We start from the raw sequence: 8,592 nt of genomic DNA, 5'->3' as shown, positions 1-8,592 counted from the left end.
TACTTTTGTTTCCTCCCAATTTGTGGGAAGTTGACATATTACTGTAGTTTTGTTCTTTTCATGGACAATAGAAAAATAAAGCATGTGTGCAGAACTTCAGCAGAACTCTAAAGAAACACCCATAAATTAGATAAATATGTTATTGTTGTTGTTGTTTTACTTTCTAATTCTATTTTACTATATATGCAGTTAGGAAGCCCATTCGCAGGAATAGGACAAATTGAATTATTGGTAGTGAACATAGTCCCAATTTTTTTAATAATACAACAGAATACATTCGATCTTGCATCATCTAATTGTATGATAGAATTGCATCAGGTCTATACTCTTGTACTAGAATAGGATGAGAACATAAATGAATAAAAGTATATTAAATTTCAAGTCTCTTTTTAATTCTACAAACAAACATGGAAATAGATTGCATTACATTTTTAGTTAGATAAAATTACATGCAAATCAGTGGCTTTTTTAAATATTACATGTCATAGCATCATTAGAATAAAAGATCTGCATTTTAATTACAGATAACTAGCACAATGTCACTGATGTCTTTGTTGGTCCCTTTTTTTTGCAGTGATAACAGAAATTACTGGTGACAACCCCTGAAAATTAATCAGTTTTATAGATCCTTGATCCATAGAAATAAGATATAGAAAAGACCTTTCATGGTGAAACATCTAGTAGAGTTTGCTGTCCATTTGAATTCTTTTTTATTTTTATTTTTTTTTTGCAACATTTTAGTGTGTTAAGTGAAAGAGTTTATAGCTGGCTCCTTTGGGAGAATATTTCTTAGTTTAAGGGTTTCATCGGGCCTAATACTGCTCATTTTATTGGCACACGTAATATGAATAAAATTATTAGGACAAGATATATTTGCTACCAAGGAGTTTTTCATGAATTCACTGTCATTACTACTCTTCAGTTTCAACTGTTTTTCTTAATCATGCTTGCAAATGAAGATATGCTTCATTAGTTACCACTTAGTGGGCTTTTTCCTTAACACAAGAAATTACCTGGGCAAGTTTTGAGTTTGCATGGCCTTGCATGAGGGAAGGGGTTGGGGGGAGCTTACTGTCATTTCCTAGGGCATGATATAAAAGGTGAATGTACAGTAGTTACTAGCTTTGAAATTATTAATTTCCTTTATTTCTATCCCTTCCCAATTTTCCTTTTCTTAACATTTATTAACAAGTTATCTGACTGCTTTTTGATGTCAATATTTTTCATCTGTACACCCTTTAGAAGCTGTGACTGTATAGGTGTCCTATTGTGTAGTGAATATGACTGAAGCGTCTGAGAAAATAAATCTCTCTTGAATAATTTTATTTTTCACACATTCATTCTTAATTTTCTATCTAGTTTTCTTTTTGTGCCTCCCCTAGAACCATTGCTGTTTTATCTGTTTGCTCTCTTCCTCAACAAAGTTTGCAGATGACAGTATATTGCAGCAGCAGAATGAGAAGAAACATGGTGTAATAAGGCTACTGATCTGCTGTTTAAGACTGATACCTGTATTGATCTCAACAGCTTTGGGAACGTGTACCCAGATGACATAGTAAAAGGTGAAAAACCCAAATAAAAGAATTGTGAAATAGTGTAAAATAATTTCTGAAAGTTACTTGAATTTTGAAAATATAATGGATGATTGTGCCCACATGAGAGGTGATCTATTTTAAAAATACAGTAGGGGAAAAAAAGCACACTTCAAGTTTGAATTGCTAACAGAGTAAGTTAATGAAAGGAGGTGGCCAAATAAACTCTATAAAAGCATATTTTCAGTCTTATAATTGAGAAATGAGAGTTTGTTTAAATGTGGGGTTTTTTTCATTAATTTTTATTGGCATTATATGGATGGATATAATCCATCAGAAATGCATTTGGAAAGGAAAATGCCATGGACATATCATGCAAAAGTCTAACCATTAGTATTTATGTGGTCATCTAGAGAGCTTTTTTGGAGTTCACTAATGATATTAACCAGATAGTACTCTAAAAATAGAGAATTTAAAGAAATTAGACTGATGAACATCAGCTGAAATGTTAATCTGAAATGTTCATCTGAAATGTTCATCTGAAAATCTGAATGAGTATTTGTTGCTCCAGTAGTTCTGAAGAAAAAAGTTACAAAAAATCAAGGACTAGCTTTGATTAGCTGGGAAAAAGAGGTACAATCTTGAGGGAAAAGTTCTTGAATAAATCATGTACTATGAGTAGTTACAATCATAACAGAACAGGGAAGTGAGATCCCATTTGGGATGTTGAGTACATTTGTGTGCATCAGACAAAATGAGGAGAATAAATATGATTAAGAGTAGGATGGAGTAGTCAGGTGGGTAACGTTTTTCAAAGTAAGTAGGATATAGTGCTTTTTCAAGGGAGAAGAGAAAGAAAATATGCAGGACCCACAGAATAATAGTGATGGAAAGGCAGATTAACTCATTTACCAAAGTCCTGTCCTTGATAGTCTTATAAGCCCAAGTCATAGGCTGTAAGGATGCTACCAGAAGTGATCTTAGACAGGTAAGTGGCAGCATAGCTCTTGGAGCAAGAATTAAAACTCAGCTGTAGTTCCATTTGGCACCTATAGCTATTGATAACAGTCTAGATAGGTATAGAAAGAAAAATTAAATAAAAATGTAGAGCTGCGGACTTGTAGGCAGGGTGACTTTGTCTTCATTGCCCGTGAGGACAACTGAACAGAGGTGGGGTTCATTTCTTCCACTGGAGTTTTCACTCAGGTAATACCAAAGAGGAAGGAACATTTTTGATGTTCCTGAAGGGAAGAATTTTAGACCAGATTAGCAAATGAGGGCAGCATAAGTTTACAGGTCAGTATTATAGGCCCCAAACTGAAAAGAGGAAAGTTACTATGCCAGAATGGTGATAGAAGGAATCAAATTGTATAATAAACATGATGTATAACCTAATACAGCAGATTAGATTTACATGAGTAATGCAAATGATGGTCTTAGTATACAAGAGAAATAATGATTTAACTTGCTTTACAGAAATTTGGTTCACAGGTTTAGAATACTGATATAGGAAAGTACAGTGTGATTTCAAACAGAAAAGAAAGATCTTGCCTTTCATATATATATATATATATATATATATATATATATGAAATACATTCAAGTGGTGTCATGGTTTAACCCCAGCTGGCAGCTAAGTCTCACACAATCACTCACTCACTCTCCCCAGTGGGATGTTGAAGAGAATTGGAAGAGTAAAAGTAGGAAAACTCGTTGGTTGAGATAAAGACATTTTAACAGGTAAAGCAAAAGCTGTATATGCAAGCAGAGCAAAACAAGGAATTCATTCACCTCTTCCATGGGCAGGCAGGTTTTCAGCCATCTCTAGGAAAGCAGGGCTCCATCCTGTGAAACAGTTACTCCTGAAAACAAACATCATCACTCTGGACACACTTAGAGAACATCCCCTCCTTTCTCCTTCTTCCTCCAGCTTTTTATGCTGAGCATGACGCCATATGGTATGGAATATCCCTTTGGTCAGTTGGGATCAGCTGTCCTGACTTTGTTTCCTTGTGCATCTTCAGCCTCCTCACTGGTGGAGTGAGGAGTAGAAAAGGCCTTGACCCTGTATAAGGACTGCTTAGCAATAACTGAAACATCCCTGTGTTATCAATACTGTTTCCAGCACAAATCCAAAACACAGCTCCATACTACCGTGAAGACAATTAACTCTATCCCAGCCAGACCCAACACACTCAGAGGCTACTGACTACAGGTTATTTACTGTTGCAGTCAGGGTCTCCTCTGTAAAATAAATCAATGTTAGATATTTTTGCCTTTTTAAGGGGAACTGCTGATTGAAAAAAGGATTTTTTTGTCGGTGGAAAACTTTCAGATACAAAAGTATAAAATTACTAATATAGTTATCAGGAGGCAAAAAATATTCTGTAAGCATAATGGTATTTAGAAGAGTAAAGAAAGATCTCTACACAAAAGGATAGCATATCCAATAGTAGAATATCCCGAGAATTAAGCACTGGAGTGCTTAATGTCTTTTCTTTTTTTATTCTTTGGTAAAATACCTAATTGTTTAACACAATTGAGACCTGTAGAAATAGAGGAAAGAACTACTGTAGTATAAGTAAAAAAAGAGGGAAGAGATTCATGTGTAATTTTCAAATCTGCTCAGCCAAGTAAAATTCCCAGCAGAAGATTCAGCAAACTGAATGAGACCATCTCAAAGCCGTTAGCATTTATATCTGACAACTCATGCACAATGGATGAAGACTGTAAGAGGACAAAAATAGCACTAATCCTTGAAAACTAGGTGGAAGGAGGTAAACTAAAATACTACATAGAGTTAAACAACTGAAATTCCCATAAAAGCACCATAAAAAATAAACTCATTGAAAGCAGCAAGATGTAAAGTAACAGCCCTCATCAATTTGTCCATTATAGATCATGTCAAACCACATTATTTGTCTTTTTGACAGGGTAATGAACTGATAGATAAAGAAGGAGCAGATATGATTTATTTTGACTACTGAAAGGCTTCAGGCACCATTTCACATGACGGTTTCATACAGAAGCTAGGGATCAAGATGATTCCAATGTAAGGCTGCACAAATAGGTGAAAAATAAAGTTCAGGAAAATGGTTTCAATGGTTTACTGCCAAACTGTAGGGATGTATCAAGGAGGGTTGCACAAAAGCCTACTGTGGGCTGGACACGACTTATTGCTATCCCTAATGTCTTGTATCAAGAACAGAGAGGGTATTTTCTGCTTTTGCAAGCAATATAAATCTGGCTGCAAGCTCTAAGGATAGTAGGATCTGAATTCAAAGTGATATTTATTGATAAGAGTCAGTCAGACTGAATTAGTCATGGATGAATTATATAATAATTATATTATAATTATATAATAAACAGTGAGAGGTTTTACACACTGGCAGAAAAAAATCAAGGGTAGAAATTTAAGATGAAGAAGGCTGTATTAGCCTTAATTTTTCTATGAAGCAACTGGTTTGCTGATTAGAAAGCAAATCTAATTTAAAATCATATTTTATCTGTTAATTAATTTTTAAGGCAATTATGTTAGATGGATGATAATCATGGTTGGAGAAAGGTATCTCTCCATGCTCAGGCTTTTAGTCAGATGCATCCCTTCCCTTCCTTTTCCCTTCCTTTCCCTTTTCCTTTCCCTTTTCCCTTCCCTTTTCCCTTCCCTTTTCCCTTCCCTTCCCTTTTCCCTTCCCTTCCCTTTTCCCTTCCCTTCCCTTCCCCTTCCCTTCCCCTTCCCCTTCCCCTTCCCTTCCCCTCCCCCTTCCCCTCCCCCTCCCCCTCCCCCTTCCCCTTCCCCTATTTTCTCATTTAGCAGTGGGTGATCACTTTTTGCAAGAAATGTTGTAAAATGTAAATAAGGCTGCAGTTTAATAAAGGAGCTTACAAAGAGACTGTTCTTCAGTAATGATTAGACTGAATAGACTAGATAGGCCTTTCTTTAGGAATCTGAGCAAAGTAAAAACTTTGGTTAAATATTTATTTTTTGATGTAATTTTTTTGCATGAGTTACTGTTTGCCTGTGAAAGCCTCAAATTATAAGATATATGTCTATCCAGCTGGATTGGTGCTTTTTCTCTACTCTTTTTGGATTAGATGAGGAGTGGTCCTTAATAAAAATTGGTTGTGTTAATTTTGCTAAATAATTCCCTTTCACCTTTTATTTATGTAAGTTGTAGCTACAAGAAAATTTTAAAGAAAACTAGAATGCAGCAATGTTAAGATAAATTGTTTCTTATAACATCTTGTAGTTGAATAAGACAGAAGAATACAGTTACTCAGTATCTCTCCTCTATATGTCTGTTTTGTTATTCCATGTACAGGGCATATTCCTGCTGGACTAGGAACATCAACAGTTAAGTAATAACATCACTAATTCTCTTAAAACAATCATGGTATTAGCAGTTAGAAGCACAAGGTATGGGAGTCAGCTCTCAGGTACCCAGTTGGGGTGAGAAAGTCTTGAAGTGCTGGCTGAGGTAGGAAATTTGTGGGTTTTCTCAAGAAGTTCAAACCTACATTTCCCCTCTTAGGATAACTCGCACAACACCCATCTAGAAGAGCGATCAGACCTGTATCCTGTCATAGCCATCTAACTCCTGACACTGGGTCAGAATTATCTTGCTGGTTAATGATTTGCATTAGGAATCCTTAAATTAGGAGTTTCGTGCCAACTCCAAAGTTTCGGAACAGAGCATGTTTCAGAATATATTTTTATAGCTTCTCAAGACACCATTCCCATAGCTACTTCCTCTGATTAATTAGATAGCAGAACTTCATGAATGACTTAACAGCAGGGTAGCTTGTACCTTCCTCTAGGAAAGAGATTAATAATGCAAAAAATGCAGAAATTACATATATAAGATGATACATATCTATATTTTATGTTTCAAATCTCTGAAAATCTGATGCTGAGTTTCAGTAGAGAAGCTGAATCATGCTATTGAAATAAGACTTGATTCATTTGGCATCCCCTGGTCAAACTAAAAAAAAAAAAAAAAGAAACTAATAGTAGCTTATATTCATGTTATTTCCGTTCATTTATGTTTAGTGAGAATTTTGTATAAAGTACACCTAAAAGCTGATCTTCTTTAATGGAAATCATTGATTTGGTCCCTACAGAGGAGAAACAGAGAAAGGAGAATCTTTTAAAGTGACAGCTGATTTCTCCAATCTGTTAATGATTCCCTTGGAGAGTTTTTGAAAGCATCCTGGAGACAAATGAATAAAAATTGCAGCATCAATATTTTTCTCTGGGAAAACACTATTGCTGCAAAATTTCTTGTTCCAGGCAGACTGGGAAGTATAATCTGCAAGTACTATTACTCCCTGCTACCAGAGACCACATAATGGGTACCATATTAGCTGAGAGAGCATTCCCAAGTCCTTATGTATTGAGCTCATTTGTCAGCAATTACTTTGTTGCTAGTCCAGTCAAGTTTAGAACATAAGTAAATAAGCAGGTGTAATGTCTGTGCTTTATTCAAGCTTGCAACTAGAGGCTACCCTGCTAAGCATCTTAGAGAGAGATGAGAGAACAAGCGTGGGAGTAACAAATGTGTAATTCTGATATAATGAAAAAGTAAGATTCTTTTTCACATTCAAATGTATTGCGAAGCATTTGTAAGATGTTTCAAAGACGCCTGCTAAATTCTAAAGGATCAAAACCTATAAGAATGCAAGGAATGAGATATTTGGGAGAAAGGTGGAAAAAAAGCGCATATCTTTGTTGAATACATTCTGGGATTCTGGAAGTTAAAATATGCAGATTTTTTTTGCTGGAAAATCAAAAGAACTTCTGACTTGATCTAAGAAGACATTTCTTTGCAAGCATTTCTTTCAAAGCTGTCTGTTCCTACAGCAGCAGGTTTCCTAATGCAGAGACAAAATTATAGCATTTAGCAAAAGAGAGACTCACCACTTTTCCAGAATCTCAGCTGAGAGGAAAGCTCAATTATCCATCCCTGCATTGCTGGAGCAGAGTAGGAAATTACAGGTGCAAGAGGAGCAGAAGTTGACCACAGTGCAATTGTTGTAAAGGAGAAGCAAAGTACACATGGTTATAGTTCTGTTGCCTTCTCTCTCCTTGATCTTCATGGCCACAATGTGTTTGCAAGGCTTGACTTCATGACCACATCTATACTGCCAAATGCAGACAACTCTGATTGAAATTGTCTGAGATAATGGGAAGGCTGTGATGGGGCCCAACAACAGGATGTTTTAAAGGCATGAAATTAAGGTAGGCATGGTGATTCCTAAAAGTAAATAGAGGTGAAGAAAAGGGTTCAAAACTTATGGAGATAGCTTGAGGGATGGTTGGGGCAAATGGGGCCAAATTTGATGCTGCCTCACTATACTGCTTACTATTTATGAACATGGGATTGCAAGGCCCAGAACAGCACCCAGGTGTCCTGGTAAAAATGTCCATTGCTCTTCTTGGCATTTCTTTCTCCTTAGCATTTCTGTAACTATAGGTGGAAGTCAGCAAAGCTACAGTATAGCATATTTCACTAGAGTATTCCACTAAGTTCACTTTAGGATTTTAGACTCACAACAAATAGCTGTAGAGCTATGGTATAAATTGCAAGAAGCTGGAATGAAATTCATAAGCCAATGGATATGCAAATTTTCTAAGTTTAATAAATAGATTATTGCCACATCCTGCTCTTATTCATCTTCATGAAAGGTATTGCAGTCTAGAAACTCATCTGCCCATAACTCAGAGAAATGAATTGTCACCTTAATCTCATCTAGTTTGTCAGAATTAACCCTGTAGATTTGTTACAAAGTTTTCCAGCATTAGCGATGAAACACTTGCACAGGTTTCTGCGTAAGGTTTATGCAACAAAAATCACCTTGAATTATGATAGCTAGTGGGTAAGGTACACATAAATAATTTCCATATTATTTTCAGTATCTTTTTCAAAACTTGCAGATGTCTTTCTGTCAGTGTTCTGCAGTCTGTTCTACAGCAAAAATTTGAGACATTTGAGTGCCCAATTTAAAATATTTTCATGCCGACATTGACAAAACTAGTTTTAAAGCTCAGCTGAAATGTTCT

The sequence above is a fragment of the Pipra filicauda genome, unplaced genomic scaffold (genome assembly GCF_003945595.2).
Source record: "Pipra filicauda isolate LSUMZ 115617 unplaced genomic scaffold, ASM394559v2 scaffold476_size470866_pilon, whole genome shotgun sequence".
NCBI lineage: Eukaryota > Metazoa > Chordata > Aves > Passeriformes > Pipridae > Pipra > Pipra filicauda.
This window is presented reverse-complemented; position numbering follows the sequence as displayed.